Here is a 19,164-nt window from a genome sequence, read left to right as displayed (position 1 = left end):
GCATAAAAATAAAGCCAGAAAATGGAGAGCTGATTAATCAATTGGATTTCTCTGCATGCACAATTTTTTTTCTCTGCAACTCCATGCTAAATTGTGCTTCCTAACTGTTTTTTTATAAAATGACTTAATTAAATCTAACTTTGATTGCATCAGAGAAGGCCAGGTACCCTACACTATAAGAGATGGTTTGAAATTTTGACTTGTATACTTAAAGATCACCAATATTTGTTCACAAGCTTAATTATGTCCCTGGGTGGGTTTGAACCACCAACCTTTCAGTTAGCAGTTGAATGCACTTACCAACTACGCCACAGAGACACTTTGCGAAAGTGTGTACTGACAAAGGCTAAAAAGCATTCATCTTGAAAGTTTCCTAGAAAAAGGTTAAAAAGGCAATAATCTGGAGAGTTTTGCAAGATGTTTCTTCCACTGATCAACGAAGAAAAACATTGGTACTTTCCCATGATGAGTGAGTACATCAGGATCTCTTACACTTACATGTGCAGCAGAGTGGAGCAGCAGAAGGGTGCTGGGCCCATGACCCAGAGGTTGCTGGATCGGAACCATCCTCTGCTATGTGTACTTATTTTTTGTTAATTGAATTAATCCAAAACTGGGATTGATATTTTGGCTCTTTTACTTTTACTTAAAGTACAATAACTTTTAACATTTTCATTTGTTTTAATAGAATATTGACAGCATTGTTTTCTTTCAAAAATCCACTTAATTTTCTTTACCCTATTACTGAAATGGTAATTGACAAAAACAAGCTACATTGTCACCAGAAGAGCAATGCAAAATGTACAATTGATATTTCAAAATCATCTTTCCAGCTTGAATTTCAATGATACATTGGGGCAACGATTTTGTGAGAAACATCTTCACCCTTAAAGAAAGATTTCTTAATTCCTTACCTGTGTGCTGATTAGATATCACCTGGTTTTCACATTAAACAGATTTCCACTTGAGAAAGCAGCAAGGATGCAGTGAGGTTTATGTTTCCTGGTGTCAACCTGTATTATTTCAGTGGACATTGTAATGAGGATGCATCTTGCTGCCTTTCCAATGAAGCAAGTTTTAATCAGTAATAGGTGAAAAACCATTCCTACAAAGGTGTTAATCAGAGACTTGACTTTGTGGACACTTTTCAGAGAGCAAATTTGTTAGCATAAAAATAAAGCCAGAAAATGGAGAGCTGATTAATCAATTGGATTTCTCTGCATGCACAATTTTTTTTCTCTGCAACTCCATGCTAAATTGTGCTTCCTAACTGTTTTTTTATAAAATGACTTAATCAAATCTAACTCTGATTGCATCAGAGAAGGCCAGGTACCCTACACTATAAGAGGTGATTTGAAATTTTGACTTGTATACTTAAAGATCACCAAAATTTGTTCACAAGCTTAATTATGTCCCTGGGTGGGTTTGAACCACCAACCTTTCGGTTAACAGTTGAATGCGCTTACCAACTACGCCACAGAGACACTTTGCAAAAGTGTGTACTGACAAAGGCTAAAAAGCATTCATCTAGAAAGTTTCCTATAAAAAGGTTAAAAAGGCAATAATCTGGAGAGTTTTGCAAGATGTTTCTTCCACTGATCAACGAAGAAAAACATTGGTACTTTCCCATGATGAGTGAGTACATCAGGATCTCTTACACTTACATGTGCAGCAGAGTGGAGCAGCAGAAGGGTGCTGGGCCCATAACCCAGAGGTTGATGGATCGGAACCATCCTGCGCTATGTGTACTTATTTATTTGTTAATTAAATAAATCCAAAACTGGGATTGATATTTTGGCTCTTTTACTTTTACTTAAAGTAGTATACAAGACAAGGCCAGTGTACTTTGATTTTAACAACAGCACCCCTGTATTTTTACAGCATACAAGACAGGGCTATTGTACCTTATTTTTACAGCACCCCTGTATTTTTTTAGCATACAGGACAGGGCCAGCACCCCTGTATCTGAGCAACACCCCTGTAGTTTTATAGTATACAAGACAAGGCCAGTGTACTTTTATTTTAACAACAGCACCCCTGTATTTTTACAGCATACAAGACAGGGCCATTGTACCTTTATTTTCACAGCACCCCTGTATTTTTACAGCATACAGGACAGGGTCAGCACCCCTGTATTTGAACAACACCCCTGTAGTGTTATAGTATACAAGACAGGGCAAGAGTACTTTTATTTTAACAACAGCACCCCTGTATTTTTACAGCATACAGTGTTATGAACCACAAGCAGTGGTTCATTACTGTTTGCTTTCTGTTCATGAATTTTTTGTTATATTTCTGTTTGCATGCCAGGATTTCTCTTGTACTTGTTTAGAAGACTCTTGTTGGCCACCTGTGGTGAGTCTGTGTAACTGCAGCCTGTTTTCTCTGTGTTAAGCCTCACCTGTCAGATAATTTGGTCATTATGTGGTGAGTCTGTGTACTGCAGTCTGGCTCTTGTCTGTGTAGCCTCACCTGCCAGTATTTTGGCCATTACCTTGTGTCTGACTTCCAGCCATCCTGATTGGGGCGTGCTTTCCTTGTTACCCAGCTAGCCCTGTATTCCAGCGCCGGTGATAGAAGTTTGTTGTTGTACCTGTATGTTCCAGTTCTTGGTTAGCTTCCTGCAAGCTTGTTCCTGACCCCTGTCAGCAGCTTCCTGTGGAGCCTGTCTTCCTGTCTCTGGTGTGTTCCTGCATCCAGCTTGTGTACTCCAGTGTCCTGTGTCCAGTTTCCTGAGTCCTATCTTTGGGATCATTTCCTGCTATCCTCTGAGTTGCCGACCAGTAAAGTGGTCTGGTATCCGAAGCTTCTGGGTTTTGGTTGTTTTCTGCGTACACCTGTCGTGATGTCGTGAGTAGCGGCTCTGCTGCACTTTATGGCTGAAGCCTTATTGTCTTTATCTATTATTGGTTGTGTTATTTTTGTGGAGGTTTCCGCATTGCTGTCCTCGCCTTATTACGACGGGTTTGTATTTGGCAGTTAGGCTGCATTACTTGATTTGCTGTTGTTCCAAGCGGATGCGCTGCACATAAACTACTTTGTTATTTTTTGTATCCTTCTCTGTTTTAGTCGTGTCAGTCTTAGTTAGTTCTCCTTGGTCTCGGTTAACGCCTTGTCTACTATTAAGACCGGGGGTATTGGAGTCTGTGCGGACCTAATTCGCCCATTCAAACGCGGCTGCCGTGGGCACAAGAAACCATAGTCTTGCAGGCGTTAATCAACCACTGGGAAGGACAACGGAGTCAGGGATTTTTGTCAGGGGAAGCTGCGTATCTCAGTTCTATCGCAGCTTTACGTATCTGTACTCGGAACCCTTCTATTGCCACCCAATCTCTTGGGTTCCAAGTATGTTGAACATAATATACAGTACAGGGACAGAACCCCTATATTTGAACAACACCCCTGTAATTTTACAGTATACAAGATAGGGCCAGTGTACCTTTATTTTAACAACAGCACCCCTGTAATTTTACAGCATACAGGATAGGGCCAGCACCCCTGTATTTTTACAGCATACAAGACAGGGCCAGTGTACATTTATTTTCACAACACCCCTGTAATTTTACAGCATACAGGACAGGGACAGAATCCATGTATTTTTACAGCACCCCTGTATTTTTTACTGCATACAAGACAGGGCCAGTGTACATTTATTTTAACAACAGCACCCCAGTATTTTGACAGCATATAAGACAGAGCCAGTGTACTTTTAGTTTAACAACAGCACCCCTGTATTTTTAAAGCACACAGGACAGAGCCAGCTACCCTGTATTTAGACAACACCCCAGTAATTTTACAGTATACAAGGCAGGGCCAGTGTACCTTTATTTTAACAACAGCAATCCTGTAATTTACAGTATACAGGACAGGGCCAGCACCCCTGTATTTTTACAGTATACAAGACAGGGCCAGTGTACATTTATTTTAACAACAGCATTCCTGTATTTTTACTGCATACAAGACAGGGCCAGTGTACATTCATTTTCACTTCACCCCTGTAATTTTACAGCATACAAGACATAGCCAGTGTACCTTTATAACATCCCTGAATTGTTTACAGCATACAGGACAGAACCAGCACCGCTGTATTTTTACAGCACCCCTGTATTTTTGCAGCATACAGGACAGTGCACATGTACAGCAGTGACAGAACATCAAAATACATGTACTGCTGCAGCACCCCTAACTGCACATGACACCACAGTGACAGGAAAGCACCCCTAACAGCACAGGGACACACAGTGACAGGACAGCACCCCTAGAGAGCACACACTGACCCCACCCGATGCCACCACCTGAAGAGAGACAGAGGTCTGTCTCCCTCACTCTCCAAGTCCTGAGTAAAAAGGCACCCCTGTATTTTTACAGCATAAAGAACAGCACCAGAACCCATGTATTTGAACAACACCCCTGTAATTTTACGGTATACAAGACAGGGCCAGTGTACTTTTATGTTAACAACAGCACCCTTGTATTTTTACAGCATTCAAGATAGGGCCAGTGTACCTTTATTTTCACAGCACCCCTGTATTTTTACAGTATACAGTACAGGGCCAGAACCCCTGTATTTGAACAACACCTCTGTAATTTTTCAGTATACAGGACAGGGGCAGTGTACTTTTATTTTAACAACAGCACCCCAGTATTTTTACAGCATACAAGACAGGGCCAGTGAACTTTTATTTTAACAACATCACTCCTGTATTTTTACAGCATCCAAGACAGGGCCAGTGTACTTTTATTTTAACAACAGCACCCCTGTATTTTTACAGCATACAGGACAGGGCCAGCACCCCTGTATTTGAAGAACACCCCTGTAATTTTACAGCACACAAGACATGGCTAGTGTACCTTTATTTTAACAACAGCACCCCTGTATTTTTACAGCATACAAGACAGGGCCAGCACCCCTGTATTTTCACAGCACCCCTGTATTTTTACAGCATACAAGACAGGGCCAGTGTACATTTATTTTCACAGCACCCCTGTAATTTTACGGCATACAAGACAGGGCCAGTGTACATTTATTTTCACTGAACCCCTGTAATTTTACAGCAAACAAGACATGGCCAGTGTACCTTTACAACACCCCTGAATTTTTTACATCATACAGGACAGAACCAGCACCCCTGTATTTTCACAGCACCCCTGTAATTTTTACAGCATACAGGACAGTGCCCATATACAGCACTGCAAAATCCATGTACAGCTGCAGCACCCCTAACAGCACATGACACCATAGTGACAGGTAACAGGAGAGCACCTAACAGCACAGGAACACACAGTGACATGACAGCACTCCTAGAGAGCACACACTGACCCCACCCGACGCCACCACCCACAAAAAGACAGAGGTCTGTCTCCCTCACTCTCCAAGTCCGGAGTAAAAATGGCGGTGATGCGTGGCTCTTTATATGGAATCCAAAACCTGCGAGAATCCGCCAGCAGGATGATGACATTTTGCCTCGTTTTGGGCTCCGAGTCTGGCGGGAAGTCCCAAGCCGGACCCGGTACCTGGCTCGGATCGTGAAGTTTGGGGTGGTTCGGTTCTCTGAGAACCGAACCCACTCAACGCTAATATATGTATATATATATATAAATATACACACACAGTTACACGCACCTTCCCTATTTCCAATATGGGGGAGGGGCGCCAGTCCCTTACTTTGCCAGGGGTTCTCAGACCCATAGATACAGCCCTGATAGAAACGTTCAAATATATCAAGGGTTTTAACAAAGTCCAGAAGGGAAACAGTCTTAAAATGAAGAGATGCAATAGGATACGAGGACAGGCACTGATACTGGAGGAAGGTAGGTTCAGAGGAAATCTGAGGAAAAATTACTTCAGAGAAAGAGTAGTGGGCAAGTGGAATAGCCTCCCATCAGTGGTGGTAGAGGCTAAGACAGTAGAGCAATTTAAACATGCATGGGATACACATAAGGATATCCTTACAAAGAAACAAGGATCAAAAAAGGTTTGAGGGAAAAAATATGGTAAAAAAGGGGCAAACTATATGGGCCAAGTGGTTCTTATCTGCCATCACATTCTATGTTTCTATGTTTCTATCCATGACTGGAATGCCAATTCACAAGGTGCAAAGTCCACTGACTGGGGAAGACCCTTCATAGTCACCTCTGTAAGGGATGTCACTAAAGAACTAAAGTCAGTGACAACTTGTCTGTAGGGCTTTACAGTTCATAAGGTCAGTACCTGTCTGGGGGTAGTCTGTCAGGGACAGCCTCTGGTCACCTCTACCTCTGTGGGTTTAGGCCAACCCCTGTATCCTCCCACACAGTACCCCAGGCACTGCACCTGTCATCTCTGTCTGACATTTATCTGCACTAACTGTCAGACCTGCCCTCCAGTCATCCACTAACAACCTATGACTCGGGGAACAAACCCTGTCACCTAGGTCTGCTTTTACACCTCATTCGCTACCTGTTCCACAGTGATGGCAGCCAGACTACCAGCCTCTGGATCCCATGTGGCATTCACCATGGGGAGGCTGCGTGTCTTCCCCAATCTACTGGGCACAGACAGGGGAACTGCAACTTGCTGTGTGTCACGGTCCGGCAACTTGCTGTGTGTCACGGTCCGGCGGATCGGGTTCCGGGACCAGCGGTACTTAACTGTCCGGACGCTCTGGCGCGGTCCCTCTGGTGGGGGTGCGGGCTGCTGGCGAGGGGCACGACTTGCAGGCATATCTGGGAGGAGAGGTCTCAGAGGCAGCAGTAAATGTTTGTGCAGCTTCCAGCTGCAGAGGTATGGGATGGGCGTCGCCGCCTTGGAAGGATCAGCTAATCTAAAACACTCAGTCACCTGCAAGGTTTGCAAAACCAATGGGAAACAGTCTGCAGGTATAAATCTGGGGATTTCTGGGTAAGGAATCGCCAGTACAACGTCTCTCACACAGTACTGTGTGTTTGTGTGTGTGTGTGTGTGTGTGTGTGTGTGTCAATCTGTGCTCCACAGCCTTGAATCTACAGCATTCTGTTCCAGTTTCTCTGCAAGTTCCTAGAATTCCAGGCTTCTTCACTTCACCGACTGAATCCTCAGTTTTCAGCTCCAGCATAATCCTCTCAGAAGTCCTATGAAAAAGACTTTCATCCAGCCTGCCCGTTTTATCCTGTGGAAAGCTACCGACACCGAAACCCAAGCCACAACTCCGGATATTCAAAATCCAAGCCCCGTGACAGTTTGCACTGGCCCAATGGATTCGGAGGAAGCTCAAGGTTCTGGTGCGGACCTTCTACAGAGTATCGCTTCTCGTCTCGGGAGCCTGGAGGAGTCCCAGCGTCAGTTGGCGCAATTTTTTCAAGGTATATCTACTCTGCAAGATTCCATGCAGGTCGAGATCGCCAACATTTCTGCCAGTCGACGAACTGAACCTCAACAGGTTGTGCCTCCTCCAGTGCCTATGGTTGCTTCACCCTCTTCCTTACGCTTACCCACGCCCACCAAGTTCGACGGGAACCCAAAGATGTGTCGCGGGTTCTTGAATCAGTGTGAGATTCATTTCTCTCTACAGCCTTTCAACTTCCCGTCCCAGAAAGCTAAAGTTGCTTATATGTATCTCTCCTGGCGGGCTCTGCTCTGGACTGGGTGTCACCTCTGTGGGAAAGAGCCGATCCCCTACTTGATAATTACTCTAAATTCCTAGTCTCCTTCCGGAAGATTTTTGACGAACCCGGAAGGACCACATCGGCTTCTATTGAGATAATGTGTCTCCGGCAAGAAAACTGGACCGTCGGTCAATACGCAGTACAGTTTCAGACCTATGCCTCTGAACTCCGGTGGAACGAGGAAGCGTTAGTAGCCGCCTTCTGGAGTGGTCTGGCAGAGAAAATTACGGATGAACTGACTACTAGGGATTTACCACCCAAGTTGGACAATCTGATTTCCCTGTGTACCAAGGTGGATCTGCGCTTCCGAGAGCGACAATTAGAAAAGAATCGAGGGGAACGTCCAAGATTCCATCCTCTGCCACCTCCTTCTACCTCTCCACCTGAGGTGACTCAAGACGAGCCTATGCAAGTTAATAGGGCTCGCCTCACGCCTGAGGAACGTCAAAGGAGATGCAGGGAGAACTTGTGTCTGTATTACGGAGCTTCTGGCCACTTGGTGGCTTCCTGCACTCAGCGTCCGGGAAACTAGACCTCCTAACCAGCCGTGGAGACACTAGGTTAGGAGTGTTGAATTCGTCTCCATCTCACTCTGAACCAGCCTTTGAAGTTACCTTGACCTTGCCGCAGGGTCCTAAAGATTTCCTTTCTCTTCTAGATTCGGGAGCCGCTGGGAATTTCGTCACAGCAGATGTGGTGCAGCAATTTCAGATACCTACAGTCAAGCTTCCTCGTCCGATTTCTCTTTCCGCTGTGGACGGTAGCAGAATTTCCAGAGGAATTGTCACCCAACAGACTCTCCCTCTTCAGTTATGTGTAGGTGCACTCCATAAGGAGTTACTTAATTTCTTAGTTATTCCAAAGGCTACTCATGATATTGTTTTAGGGCTTCCTTGGCTCCAGAGGCACAACCCAAGAATTAATTGGGAAAATATGCAAGTTTTGGCTTGGGGAGAGACCTGTTTCCGTTCTTGTCTTCCTTGTATCAAACCTCTGAATAAATGCAACCTGGAATCTCACCCTCTAATTCCGCCTCAGTATTCTTCTTATTCCGATGTTTTTAGCAAGCAAGCAGCAGAGGTTCTTCCTCCTCACAGATCCTGGGACTGTCCTATTGATCTTCTACCTGGGAAAACACCTCATAGGGGGCGAGTATACCCTCTCTCGGCTCCTGAGACAGATTCCATGTCGGAGTACATTAAGGAAAATCTAGCCAGAGGGTTCATCCGGCCTTCCACGTCCCCGGCCGGTGCAGGGTTTTTCTTTGTACAGAAAAAAGATGGAGGTCTTCGCCCTTGCATCGATTACAGGGGTTTAAATGAAATAACAATGAAAAATCGTTACCCGTTACCCCTGATCTCGGAGCTTTTTGATCGAGTTAAGGGTGCTTCAATCTTCTCCAAATTAGATCTCAGAGGAGCATATAATCTGATCCGGATTAGAGCGGGTGATGAGTGGAAAACGGCCTTTAACACTCGAGACGGGCATTTCGAGTATCAAGATATGCCCTTCGGTCTTAGTGATGTGCCAGCTGTTTTCCAGAACTTTGTGAACGAAATCTTCAGAGATCTACTGTATATATCGGTTGTAGTCTATTTAGATGACATCTTGATTTTCTCGTCCTCTATGAAAGACCATCGTTTGCAAGTTCAAGAGGTGCTTAAGAGACTGCGGCAACACCACTTATACTGCAAGCTTGAAAAATGTGTTTTTGAACAGCCTTCTATGCCTTTCCCTGGGTACATAATTTCAGGCTCTGGGATGGAGATGGACCCAGCCAAGGTACAAGCGATCCTCGATTGGCCCAAACCCAACACTCTTAAATCTATAAAGTGATTCTTGGGCTTTGCAAACTTCTATCGAAGATTTATCAAGGGATTCTCTGCTATAGTGGCTCCCATCACCGCTCTCACCCGGATGGAGGCTAATCCTAGGGACTGGTTGCCAGCAGCTGAAGCGGCGTTCCTACACTTGAAACAGGCCTTCACTACGGCTCCGGTTCTAAGGCAACCTGATACCAACAAAGACTTTGTATTGGAGGTCGACACTTCTGCCGACGCTGTGGGAGCAGTCCTCTCCCAGAGGTCGGAGGATAACAAGTTGCATCCATGCGGATTCTTTTCCAAAAAATTTCTTCCAGCGGAGAGGAATTATACTATAGGGGAGCAAGAACTTTTGGCCGTAAAGTTAGCTCTAGAAGAGTGGCGGTATCTCTTGGAGGGAGCCAAATTCCCCATCTCTATTTTTACTGATCATAAGAACCTAATCTTCCTCAGGAATATCCAGTGTCTGAACCCTCGCTTAGCTCGGTGGGCTATGTTCTTCACCAGATTCAACTTTGTTCTTACTTTTAGACCCGGGGCTCAAAACCAAAAAGCGGATGCTCTCTCCCGGTCCTACTCCTCAGATGACTCTAAGGACTCACCTCCCCCTCAGCCGGTACTAGAGACTCAAAATTTTGCTTTGACTAAGATTCAACCCCCAGTGGGGAGGGTGTTCGTTCCTCTCTCTCTCTCCAGAAGAAGTTGTTAGCCTGGGCTCATTCTTCACGGTTTTCTGGTAATGCTGGAGTCCACAAGACGACCGAATTTATTCAGCGCTCTTATTGGTGGCCTTCTTTAAAGTCCGATGTCTCTACCTTCATTGCTTCCTGTACCAAATGTGCACAACACAAGATCCTTCGACAACGTCCCGTTGGGCAATTGTCTCCGTTGGCTGTTCCCAAGTTGCCTTGGACACATCTTTCTATGGACTTTGTAACAGATTTACCCGCCTCTAAAGGGTACACAACCATTTGGGTAGTTGTCGATCGCTTCTCCAAGATAGCTCGATTTGTACCCCTCAAGGGTCTTCCTTCGGCACCTGAATTAGAACAGCTCTTCATCTCAGAAATCTTCAGATTCCATGGTCTTCCAACCGAGATAGTTTCCGATCGAGGAGTCCAGTTCGTGGCCAGGTTTTGGAGGACTCTCTGCACAGCTTTACAAATTCAACTAAAATTTTCGACAGCGTATCATCCTCAGACCAACGGGAGCACGGAAAGAGTCAACCAAGATTTGGAGACCTTCCTTAGAATTCATGTCTCTTCCTCCCAGGACGACTGGTTCGAACAGCTGCCATGGGCAGAATTTGCTCATAACAATTCCTACCACTCTTCCACAGGTCATACTCCTTTCTTCACAGTATATGGGTTACAACCCCGGGTTCCTCAGTTCTTAGCTCTACCTACTCTGGATCTTCCAGCGGTACAAAAAACTTTCAAGGAACTCTCCAGAATTTGGAAAATAGTTCATCAAAACCTACGAAAGACATCCATCCGTTATAAATTCTGGGCGGATAAGAAAAGAAGTATTGCACCTAAACTATCTGTAGGTGATCAAGTTTGGCTCTCAACTCGTAACTTGAGGCATGGCCGTAACTAGGGGGGCCCCGGGCGCTGGAAGAAGGGGGGCGCTGAGAACTCTGCCCAGCAATTCGACCAGCCGCTCCTCCATCCCCGCTGTCCCCACCGTCACTGTGTGCTGTCCCTCCCACGTTAATAGGTGGAGTGGGCGGGCAGCGATTAAACGGTGTCTCCCATAGCCCACCTCCTCAAGTCCCCCTCCGACGTTGACCGCAACGGCGGGAATTACACAACGCAGTGCCATCACCGTCTCGCCTGCACCGTTAAGAGGAGGAACTGCCAGCCAGAGCCCATAGACAGGATAACCCACGGTGAGTTACAAGTAGAAAGATGTAAATGAGGGTGGGTAATGTGCGCTGTGTCAGGGATTAAATGTGTTGGGGAGGGGGAGAGCTGTGTGTGGAATTATTTGTGCTGGGGGGGAGCTATGTCAGGGATTATATGTACTGGGGAGAGCTGTGTAAAGGATTATATGTGCTGGGGGGGAGATCTGTGTCAGGGATTATATGTGTTGTGGGGGAGATCTGTGTCAGGGATTATATGTGTTGTGGGGGAGATCTGTGTCAGGGATTATATGTGTTGTGCGGGAGATCTGTGTAAAAGATTATATGTGCTGGGGGGGAGATCTGTGTCAGGGATTATATGTGTTGTGGGGGAGATCTGTGTCAGGGATTATATGTGTTGTGGGGGAGATCTGTGTCAGGGATTATATGTGTTGTGGGGGAGATCTGTGTCAGGGATTATATGTGTTGTGGGGGAGATCTGTGTCAGGGATTATATGTGTTGTGGGGGAGATCTGTGTCAGGGATTATATGTGTTGTGAGGGAGATCTGTGTAAAAAATTATATTTATATGTGCTGGGGGGAGAGTTTTGTTGTGGATTATATGTGCTGCTGTGTGGAGAGCTGTATCATGGATCAAATGTTATAATGTGCTGGGGGAGGGCTGTGTGTGGAATACCCCCGTATACCTGCCTGGCACCACACACTTTGTTGCAGGGTTATGTAGGAGTGCATGCCCCCCCTCTCTCCCGCCCCCCCATCTCTCCCTCACCCCTCTCTCTCTCCCATCTCTCTCCTCCGTGGGACTGCGTAATGATAGGTACTACTGTGCAGTGTTTTTTACTTTAAATTTTTAATTATGTATTTTTAATTTATTTTATTTTATTTATTTATTTTTAATTTTGTTTATTTTTTAGTTTGGGGCGGGAGGGGGAACCAAATGACTGCCTTGCCCCGGGTGCCGAAAATCCTAGTTTCGGCCCTGCTTGAGGTTACGTGTTCCGTCTATGAAGTTTGCTCCTCGCTACATCGGTCCCTTCCCGGTGGAACAGGTGATCAGCCCAGTAATTTGCAAACTTAAATTACCTTCCTATTTAAGAGTCTTCCCAACCTTCCATATCTCGCTTCTAAAACCCCTAATTTTAAACAAGTTCTGCAAAATTCTTCCCCATTCTCCAAGAGTGGTCACAGACCGTGGGGTCGAATTCGAGGTTAAAAAGGTCCTTGATTCCCGGATGCGACACGGTCGTCTACAATATCTCCTGGACTGGAAGGGGTATGGTCCTGAAGAGCGTTCTTGGGAGGATCCATCAGATATACACGCCCCTGCGTTGCTTCACAAGTTTCATGAAAAGAATCCCAGCAAGCCTGGTGGCTGTCCAGTGGTCATTCCTAAAAGGGGGGGTAATGTCACGGTCCGGCGGATCGGGTTCCGGGACCAGCGGTACTTAACTGTCCGGACGCTCTGGCGCGGTCCCTCCGGTGGGGGTGCGGGCTGCTGGTGAGGGGCACGACTTGCAGGCATATCTGGGAGGAGAGGTCTCAGAGGCAGCAGTAAACGTTTGTGCAGCTTCCAGCTGCAGAGGTATGGGATGGGCGTCGCCGCCTTGGAAGGATCAGCTAATCTAAAACACTCAGTCACCTGCAAGGTTTGCAAAACCAATGGGAAACAGTCTGCAGGTATAAATCTGGGGATTTCTGGGTAAGGAATCGCCAGTGCAACGTCTCTCACACAGTACTGTGTGTGTGTGTGTGTGTGTGTGTGTGTGTGTGTGTGTGTGTGTGTGTGTCAATCTGTGCTCCACAGCCTTGAATCTACAGCATTCTGTTCCAGTTTCTCTGCAAGTTCCTAGAATTCCAGGCTTCTTCACTTCACCGACTGAATCCTCAGTTTTCAGCTCCAGCATAATCCTCTCAGAAGTCCTATGAAAAAGACTTTCATCCAGCCTGCCCGCTTTATCCTGTGGAAAGCTACCGACACCGAAACCCAAGCCACAACTCCGGATATTTAAAATCCAAGCCCCGTGACACTGTGAGGGCTCTACTATGGGCAGAGGCCTGGAGAAAACATAAACAATGGAGTGCTTAAACTGCCAATACATGGCACAGTACTTATAGTTGGTCTGGGCATCGTTTGATATTCCAGGCTCTGTGACAGGCACTTCAGTGTATGGTCCTTCTCCGGGTGACTATCCAAAGGGGTTTTGTGGGCAACTGCAGCAGTTGCGCAGGAGAGCTCCTGGGGGGACCAGCTGGACATGTCCCTAATCTGGACTATCCCCTTCTACCTTCCTGGCTTCCCTGTACATTAACCCTACCTGCAAGGTCACACTTCCAGCACCAATCCCATCAAGGCCACTTCCAGCTTGGTGCCTCAAGCCTTTAAGGGATGGGTCAAAGAGTTGAGCCTCACTAAACTCCTGCCTGGGGCTCTCAATCTCTCCTAAATTGGGACACTCTACAGTGGGATCTAGGTTGGAATTGCTAGGGTCAGTCTGGTTAGTGTCAGTCATCGAAATGTCAGTGTGGTCGCTCATACTCACCACCAAAGTTGGCAAACGACTAGGGTCAGGACCATTACTGGACACCCCCACAGGAACAAACAAGCTGGAACCCACATCCTCTGCATTGCTAGGGGACATAGGCATACCAGAGGCCAATGGCATGCTGGATAGATGTGCTGTTCTAGCCGCAGTAATCTTTTCCTCTGGGCTGGTTGATGCTGTGGTTGGCTGTGCTGGCAGTTGTCTAGCCACTGTAGTCTTTTCCTCTTGGCTGAACTGTGCTGGTGCAGATTATGCAACTTGACTCCGGGTGATGGTGTTAGCAAAGGCAGTAACTATTCCACCACCAAGATCATTCCCCAAGGCTACATCAGTTGGGGGGCCATCCATGATGGCAACATCTTGCAACTCTTGTCCAGCTCCCCAGTCTAGATAGACCCTTGCCAGGGGTACCTCTCGCTCCATTCTATCTACCATGGTAACTCTGGTAGTGTAACTCTGCAATACTGAAGCAGGATCTATAAGGTGGGGGCTCACAATGGTGATTGAGGCCCCAGAATCCCTTAAGCCTTCACCCTGCAGGGACCCTACTTGGACGACTGCAGGTGCCACCACATATTTTATGGGGGCTTCTTGGCAATGCAGGTGACTCTCTTCGCAGAGTCCACATGCTCTACAATGCACTCTGTCAGACTGACTGGAGGGAAAGTCTCTGTTGGTTCATCTCCATGTGTTAAACAAGCATGCCGGGCTCCAGCACTCGGATTTGGGGCATGAGTCTGGTGTGCTTGGAGTGTAGAACAGCTAATCCTCAGAGGTCCAATTTTTCCACAGCCATAGCACTTCCTGTCCAGTTGAGGCTCTGGTGGTCTCTGATGGGACACTGTTGGGCGGTTGCTGGCCAAAAGCACCCAGGTTGGAAGATGGTTATTTTAGGCAATAAGCTGAAGAGGGGTGTCCCCTGGTTGTACAGTCTTTCGGGGTTTGCTGCTGCTTGGGAACTTCTGCCCGTGTGGCCGAATTGCCAGTTATACTGTATGTCAGCTAGCTGAATAGTCAGCTTTAAGCTGGGTGGCTCCCAGTTTAGCACCCACTCCATCACTTCTGGAGCGCACTTGCAATAAACTGGTCCTGGCAAATCAGGTTGATCAGTGCATCCCAGGTAGTGGCTTCAGATTCCTTCACCCACTTTACCATGTTTTGCCACGGCATGGGTGCTGTTAGGGTTCTCCGGCAAGTACTGGAACTTCTTCCTGTAAGACTCGGGAGTGATGAAGAATCGCTGGAGGAGGGCCTTTACAACTTCATCGTAATCTCTACAGTCCTTATTTGTAACTCCTCGATAGGCCTCCAGTGCCTCTCCATGCAGAGTGGGCAAAAGGTGTCTTACCCACTCCTGCTTGGCTAAATCATGGAGTTTGCAAGCCCTTTCAAAAACTTGTAAATGTCCATTAATGTCCCCATCACTGGCTGCAAACTTGGCAAACTGTATATGTACCAATCTGGGTGCAGCAGCTGGCAATGTTTCTCATGGAGCCCACTAATCACACCACATCTCGATGATGATAAAGCATTCTCACTCCATTGCCATTTCTCCCAATTCTGCTAGCCGATCTGCTAGGGTATCCTGGTATGCTGGGATTCCTGCCTTGCTAGGGAAGGTTGAGAAACATGGCTGCTGTGAGAGAGGGCGGGGCTTGGGGAATCTAATCTCTCTGGGTCCTGATGAAGGTCCACTGTTTGGTCACCCTCTTGGGTATTGCTGCCTTCAGTGCTTCCCACCTCCATCTGATGCATCTCTTCCCAGCTCACGATTGCCGCCCTCATGATGCTTTTTGATGCATTGAAAGGGATCACCACACTCTTTTCCTGACACACTATCGCAAGATCGTCCTTGGGCTGTAGTCAGCCATCCTGCATGTTCTCCTGTGCTGCAGTTAATTTTCTCCTGAGTAACTTGGCTTCTCCAATCAGGTGACCGAAAAGCTACCTGGGACTATCCCACAGCTATGCTACCAATATCTGTGACTAGATGCCTGCCCTCACTGTCTATGCCCAGTGATCACAGATTGGGTTCGGGTCACACAGGACCTGGCCTATAAGGGGATTCCCTCTTACCATCAGTAACCACCTGTCACTGACTCCATCCACTTTGCAGTGAGCGGGTATGTCACTGCCACCACTAGGCTCCTAATACGTGGGACCCAGAACAGTTGGGGGGCGTGACTTAATCATGGACCCGTGGCCACGCCCCCTTAAAAAACACAGAAGTTACCGCAAGCCTGCCCAGCAGAGACCATGTTAACAGCCCACCGGTATTTTACCCCGGCATCCCACCAGGTCAATACACCCCTGCTCAATTGTAACTTACTCTACTTTAAAACACAATTTATGCAACATTATAATCTTTTATTTCACTTGAAACTATGGGGCAGATGTATTAACCTGGAGATGGCATAAGGAAGTGATAAACCAGTGATAAATGCAAGGTGATACATGCACCAGCCAATCAGCTCCTAACTGTTAATTTACATATTGGAGCTGATTGGCTGGTGCATGTATCAGCTTGCATCTATCACTGGTTTATCACTTCCTTATGCCTTCTCCAGGTTAATACATCTGCCCCTATATTATTGTTGTTGAACATTCACATTTACCAACAATGTACTTTTACCTGCACTCCTGCTATTCTACTGCTCTGTCTCTATCATACTGTCGCCACTCCTATCACACCGCACTCCCTCCCTGCCCTCCTTCTGCAGTTTTCCCTCCTAGCTCAGAAGCCCGCACCAACACTACACCCACTGTACCCCTGCCATACAGATTAATCTCACTTCAAAGCTACAGCAAACCTGATAATCTCATTTACATCTCTCTCACAAACTCACCCTTCCATCCTGCGCCCTATGGAATGCCAGATCTGTCTGTAACTAATTTGTCCCCACCCATGACTTATTCATCTCTAACTCTCTTCATCTTCTAGCTATTACTGAAACTGGATTACCCCTTCTGACACTACTTCTCCCACTGCTCTCTCTGCTGTGGGTCTCACACTCTCTGCCCCCCACCCCCTTCACGACCTAAGGGTTACCAAAGCAGTTACACCTCTAACAACTCACACCAACTCCTACCACCGAACCATCCCTTACATTCTCTACATTTGAGACCCATGCTATACACCTCTTCCAACCTGTCCATCTTCGACCAGCTGTCATTGACTGGGCCACAGTCATTCTCTACAAATTCCTTGACAACTTTGCTTCCTGGCTTCCTCTCTTCTAACATTACCTCCATTATCTTAGGTGATTTAAACATTCCAATCGATATCCCCACAAAATCCCCTGCCTCCAACTGCTTAATCTCAGATCTTCACATGGTCTCTCCAAGTGGACCTACTCACCCTCCCATGTGAATCGGAGCTCACTTGATATGGTCTTCACTCACCGTTGCGATATTTCTGATTTCTCCAACTCCCTATTTCCCCTCTCTGACCACCACCTGCTCTCTTTTAACTTATCTCTCACTGCTTCTTCATCTCTACCTCAAAAGGCTACCACCACTAAGCATAGCATTGAGGCTATCGACACCACCTTTTGACTCTGTCGCTCCATTGAACACTATTCACCCTCGCAGATTAACACCTCATCCTTGGCACACTAAATGCACCAGATATCTGCAAAAATGCTCATGCACTGCTGAGCGACAGTGGAGGAAATCACGCTCTAAGGCAGACTTCTTCCATTTCTATCTTAATCGCTCATCCTTAAGTGCTGCCCTTTCCCTCGCTAAACAGTCATACTACAAGAACCTCATCTCCTCCCAGTTTCAAAGCCCCCGGCGCCTTTTTGCCACTCTCAACTCCCTCCTCTGTCCACCCTACCTCATCTCCCCCACCTCTTTTCCCCCTCTCACTTCTGCTCTTGACTTTGCAACTTCACATCTAAAATTTACGCACTATATGTCAGGACATCACATCCCACCGAACCATCAGCAACCGGTCACATCCTTTCTTTTATCACCCCTCCCCATCCCTCTTACAACTCTGACATCTTTCTCTCATGTATCTGGTAAAGAAGTCATGGCCCTCATCCATTCCTCCGCCCTCCACTTGAGCCTACATCCCTACCAGCTCCTTCACCCTCTTTTTTCCTGTTCCCATCATGCCCACATCCAGTGCCAGATTAAGGTCCTCATGGGCCTGGAGCTGAAATTTTCGAAGGGCCTATTGTGTACTTCCGTAGGGGTTGTGGGGGGGTGACGGGGGCTACTGATATGGGTGCGTGACCAGTGCTGTATTTAAATAAATATATACAGTGGTCGAAGTGGAAATTTTGAAGTGGGGGTATGGAAAAGTGAAGGTTGTAATTCGACGTGCGCTCCGGAAAAGGGGGCGTGGTCACTCAAAAGGGGGCATGTAGTTTACCACACCATGTACCCCTTATACACCACATTAGTAGGACCCCTTTTCCTATCTAGTACTGGTGACCTTGCACATTATACCACACTGTATGAGCCGAAAATTCACATTATAGCACATGGAATGAGCCAAAATTCACATTATAGCACACGGTGTGACCCGAAATATCACATTATAGCACACAGAATGAGCCGAAATTCACATTATAGCACACAGAATGAGACGAAATTCACATTATAGCACACGGTATGACCCGAAATATCACATTATAGCACACAGAATGAGACGAAATTCACATTATAGCACACAGAATAAGCCGAAATTCACATTATGCCACATGGAATGAGACAAAATTCAAGGAGAGTGACAGCAGGGACAGGGAAAGTGACAGAGAGAGGGACAGCAAGGGCATATAGTAGGGACTAGAGAGAGAGAAAGGCAGCAGGGTAAGATTACCTATTTAGCAGCGGTGGTGCTGAGGATGCTGTGGTCTGCGGTGCGGTGGATGAGGAGGCTGTGGTCGGCGCGGAGCGGAGGAGGCTGTGTTCCTCGGAGATGGTGCGTGAATAAGGAGGCTGTGGGAGTTGGCGGAGGTGCAGAGAGGTGCAGAGAAGGACTGAGGGCGGCAGAGGAGGCTGAGGGCGGCATCGGTGCAGCGGAGGAGAAGGCAGAGGACGGCGGTGCAACGGAGGAGGAGGCTGTGGTCGGCGGCCTTTGGTGTGGCACTGCAGCTCCTATGACCGCAGCGGTACTATTTCAAATCTGCCTTGGACCGGCAGCCAATCAGGAGCAGCCACTCCTGATTAGCTGCCGGTCCGCGGCAGATTTGAAATAGTAGTGCTGCGGTCAGCTCGATGCGGTGGCGGGGGTCACACACTACATATAAAAAAAAATATTACATTTAAAAAATATGTATATCTAATATGTACAACTCGT

The 19,164-nt window shown here is 46.8% G+C and overlaps 1 non-coding gene across 1 annotated transcript; it reads right to left on the bottom strand.

Moving 5' to 3' along the window:
• Positions 1–244: 244 nt before the first annotated feature.
• Positions 245–318, bottom strand: TRNAS-GCU (transfer RNA serine (anticodon GCU)). The gene has a single exon. It is a non-coding gene; the product is annotated as a tRNA-Ser (tRNA).
• Between the last annotated feature and the right edge of the window lie 18,846 nt (positions 319–19,164).

The sequence above is a fragment of the Pseudophryne corroboree genome, chromosome 4 (genome assembly GCF_028390025.1).
Source record: "Pseudophryne corroboree isolate aPseCor3 chromosome 4, aPseCor3.hap2, whole genome shotgun sequence".
Lineage (NCBI taxonomy): Eukaryota > Metazoa > Chordata > Amphibia > Anura > Myobatrachidae > Pseudophryne > Pseudophryne corroboree.
Note: the sequence above shows the minus strand (reverse complement) of the source record. Positions and strands in the feature narration are given on the sequence as shown.